Raw genomic sequence first — 5000 nt, 5'->3', positions numbered from 1 at the left:
GAGTGAACATTATGCTCTTCTAGAGCATTGACAAATATTTGCATTCATTATGTTTGTGTGTGTGTTTGTGTGCGTGTGTGTGTGTGTGTGTGTGTGTGTGTGTGTGTGTGTATACGTGTGCGTGTGCGTGTGTGTGAGTGTGTGTGTACTTGCGTGAGAGTCTCTGTGTGTGTGTGTGTGTGTGTGTGAGAGTGTGTTTGACACAAAGAAAACCTTACAGTTATCGACTGACCTCATTTGAACCTTCTTCTTTTCCAGCATCTATCTTTTAGAAATGCAATGAGCAGGAAGTCCCGTATTATTTCATCATGTGCAGCTCGGTCAGGCTCACCAGACACAGGCAGGCGTCGCTCCCAGACACTGTTTTCTAAATAATTCAACCATGTTCACTCTCTTCAATATTCCATGTGCCAACTTAACTGGAGGTCCGCAAAACACCAGGAGAGTCACAAACTAGGCCACACTAAAACACACACACACACACACATGCACACACACACAGACGCATGCGTGCACACACACACACACACACACACACACACACACGCATGGGCATACACAAACAGACACACACACATGTACACAACCACACACACACACACAAATAAGGGAATCCTGCCTCATATTTGTTTCATTTGATAATTTCATTGCATTAGTGTGATGGCAGATTCAGATGCCAAACAGGGATTAATAAACACACCGTTCAGCACTATGCAGTATTGAGGATCATTAACATGAGGGGCTTTGCATTTAGATTGACATTTAGAACAACAATTCAGTTGTTGTTGGAACATATGGCATGTGAGGTCTGCAATGACAAAACACAGCTGAGAGATTATAAATCAGACCTATTTACACAGCACATCACAAACATAAAGATGCATGCTAATAATAGTGAAACATCTAAATATATATAATTGATCCAATGGTGTTGTTTTGGCTTGTGAATCTGGGAGAATTAAGGCAACCAATTTAAAGCCTAATTATACCATTTCCCAGGCTCTTTGAAGTAAGCTACTGATATCTGATTTTTTATGCTGCTAAATGAGGTAAGTCATAATGTTTACTGTTTCATATTCTTCCTGATGACTACAGCAAATTGCATAAACCATGACAAAGACTAATTAACAAGCATTCAAGCATTCAACATGTCGCCGCATGTGCATTTTCTGAATAAAATGCGTGTGGTTGCTCCGAATCGTCGTGTACACGATATTCCATGACCATGCTAACATGCTAATGCTAGCGTTGGTAATGACCGAGCACACCGAGTTTCAAGTCCCTGGATTGCGAGTTATGGCGCCCCCTGTCGCCGAAGAGGTCCTTTGCTTTTCGGAGACCTGCCCACGCACGGTTTCCATACATGTACCAACTTTGACAACCCTGAGTTGTTCGCCTTTGGAATGGTTGAAGTCAGCGTTTTTTTCCGGTATACCAGAGGTAAATGTCATCATCAATCATATATCATATATCCTACAAGGTTAACAGTTGCAAAATCAACCACCAAAACTGACTTTTTAAAAATGATGTGTTGCCCTTAATGGTTGGTACAGCATTTGCGAGACCTTTCGGGCAAAATAGATCTATTTCAAATTGATGTATCTGTTGGATTTTCTTTATACAGAATTCCTCTTCGCTATCCCTTCTTTATAGCCATCTGAAGCCAAGCAAATTCTCAAAAATTTTTGCTTAGTTATTACATAGCACACTTTTCCACTATAGTACCCATCGTATGATATATTTTTTACTCTATGTTAATGATGCAAGTAGATTGAAAAAGTGGAGGAGACTGAATAATAAGAAGAAGTATGCAGGAGAACAGTACTAGCCTGCTGCCAGCAGATGACATATTGTGGCTTGCTCTGCAACCACACTAATACAATAATAATGAATAATGAATAACATGTCCCTGTCCCTGTCTCCTGGACTGCTCCCACTTAACATGTATTTGGTTTTGGTTACCCATTGGTTTCCCTCATTCCCATTTTCCCAGTATTCATGTTGGGAATCTTTTTGGTCCCACACCAAACAGACGGGAGTGTGTGTGGTCTGTGTGTGTGTGTGTGTGTGTGTGTGTGTGTGTGTGTGTGTGTGCATGTGTGTGTGTGTGTGTGTGTGCATTAGCTGTGAAGTTTCAGGATTTTTCCGGTTCGTAAATTGAATCAGTCTTGCTCTAAATCCCATAAAGCATTTATCAACAATCCTAATTTATTATTATTTGGCCAGGCGATGACGTGGGCAGCTTCAATAGAGGCGGGCTTCCTTCCTCAGCGCTGTTACCGAGAATACAAACCAGAGACGAGCACAAATGAAGGGCACAGCGGAGAGTGACGTCCCCATTGTGGATCCCACCCGGACGGCTGTGGACCCCACCCAGCAGCAGGGAGCCTGTCTGGCTCTTCCTCTGTGGAGAAGCTGCAGAACCCACACAAAATGGCTGCTCACTTACGGTTGTCAGATGTGATTTCCCGCACCGCTAATCAACACCCTCTATTTGGTTCACTTCCTCTCACTTCTTCACACCCACCATGACTGTCCTTCCACTGACGTCTTCTCGTTCAGTTTTTCTTCTTATTCCAATTCACTCACACCCTCCCGCCCCCCCAGTGATTTCATGTCCATTCTTCTCCTGTTTCTCCTCAATTGCTTCCTGTGATGCCATCTCTTCTCCTCCTCTTTCTCTTCTTAATATTATCCTCACCTCTCCCTCTCTCCTCCCCACCCCTCCTGCCTCCCTGTCCTTCTGGCTCTTCCTATATCATCTCCTCTCTTCTGTGTTCTCCTCTCATCCATGCTCCTCTCCCTCTGGCCTCTTGGCCCTCCTGCTCCTCACACATGCCCCCTCTTCCTCTCCTCCTCTGTTCGCTTCTCCCCTTTCCTCTCCCTTTCCCTCTCCTCTGTTCCCCTTCATCATCTCCCCTCCCTTCCACTCTCGTTGCTCTCCTTCTCCCCCCCCACCCCCCCCTCTCCTCCTGATCCGTGTACACACCCACCCAGACAAGCTAAAGGCCGAGGTCTCCTCTCCACGTCCGCATGTAGAACATCTAATAGCCCAGCATTAGAGCCGCGCAGCAGGAGTTACAGCATGAAGCTGGCTTTGGCATGATAATTAGAAAGGCAGCGATCAGGGATTGAGGGCTCATGCCTCTCCTCCTCATATCTAGATGGCTAATTGCAACCCCACTCTGGGTGCTATGGGGTGTCTGTGATGAATGGTCTAATAACCTCTGTGAGCTCAAGGTCTATTCACAGCCATGAAGGAGGAAGATGAGGCTAAGCGGGATGATTAAGCCGGCATCATGTCAAAGGCTTATGTGCGTAGTTCGCGGTATATAGCATGTTTTTACTCGTTTTGCTAGCCTCTTCATGTCCATTATGGCTCTACATTGATTCGTCTCTCTGCTAATATCAGTCATTTTCTTCTCTTCCGTTCTTCTGGTAGTTTCATATATCCTCCTACTTCCTACTGTGTGCCTGTCAGTGTTTTCTTACTCTTTGCTTCAACTCTTTTATTTTCTCTTCCAGCTCTGGCACCCAGACGCTCTGTGTCTCTGCCTCGACGGAGGGGACACTGATTCAGCCAGCCTATCAGCAGACACTGTATAGGTTCACGTCCCTCAGCCCAGCCTGAACGCTGCTCATGCTACTTTGTCTGTACTACACTGACACTAAGGCCTCCGTCATCAAAACACTCACACAATGCTGTGTTAAAACGGAAGCCGACAATGTACTGTTGCAGGATTGGCATTCCCGCTTCTCGCTGTCACACAGGATTTCATTAGCTCATCAGAGACAATGCCAAATTCCCATTTCTGGCGGGTTTTCTGCATAATCTCTAATGCCCGTCTAATTATGTATTAATTGCGGTGATGTAGTAACATGAAATTGGCATATCTAAGGAGGAAAGTGTGTATTAACAGCCTTTAACCACTATGTTTTCTATGAAGAGAGAGACCATGGTGTACCGTGTTTCGCAGTCCAAGAAAAAGGCAGACAGAGCAACAGATCCCAGCTTTGTTTTATTTTTGAATTCCAAAACCTTTGGTGGGAACAGGAATGCACACTGATAGAGAACACTACTCGCTACATATCAACTCGCCTAACAACATTACAATATCTCAGAAAAGCGTCTGTGACAACCAATTAAAAATAGGACAACTCAAAACCAAAAACTTGAAATCAAAAGAAACAACAAAGCACAGCCAGAGGCTTGCCCAGGCAGGTCGGAGCCGTTTGAACAGAAATTGAGGAGCTTTAGGGGCCCGGAGATGGAGGGTGAGGACCTCACTCTTCCCCTGCATGGGGGAGGGTCCTCTCTGTCTGTCACGCCCCGGATGAGCAACTCACGGGATAAACTAAAAGCAGTCGCACTTGAAAAAGAACAAGCTAGCCTGTCATGAAACACAAATGGTTGTGGATCTGAAGCTCTGATTATGTACAACCAGTGGAGCGCATGTGAGATCAGATGCTTTAGTACAGAACTTGGGGAAATGTGGACTAGCTTGAGTGTTAAACGTACGACGCAACGGCGGCGTCTCGGTCCTCTGAGCTCACGGGACACGGAGGTTGATGTCCAACATTGGGTTTGACGATAACGTTATGATGACCATGTCATCAGGTTTTTAACAAGAATGTAAAGATGGCCAACACTAATACAAGACTGCACAGGTAAGTATCTTAGCTGAAGGGCGAAAACAGATTTGACAGTGTGTGTTTTCTGATATTGTACAGCTGGGAACTAGATTTATCGAAATATAAATAAACATACAAATTTTACACCAAAAAACACTTCAAACTACTCACTCTGCAGAATCCTACCTCTAAGAGACCAACTGAAATCCAGCACTGATTCATGCTTCTTTAGTGGACTGCTGACTTATGATATAAAACATCCACACATTACAGTAAACAGATATTATAGACATTAAATAAACTCATATTTGGACAACAAGGAGCGGAAACCATGGAGAATAGTTTGGTTCAGTGTGTGTGTGTGCGTG

Source organism: Micromesistius poutassou, assembly GCF_964030765.1.
Source record: "Micromesistius poutassou genome assembly, chromosome: 10".
Lineage (NCBI taxonomy): Eukaryota > Metazoa > Chordata > Actinopteri > Gadiformes > Gadidae > Micromesistius > Micromesistius poutassou.
This window is presented reverse-complemented; position numbering follows the sequence as displayed.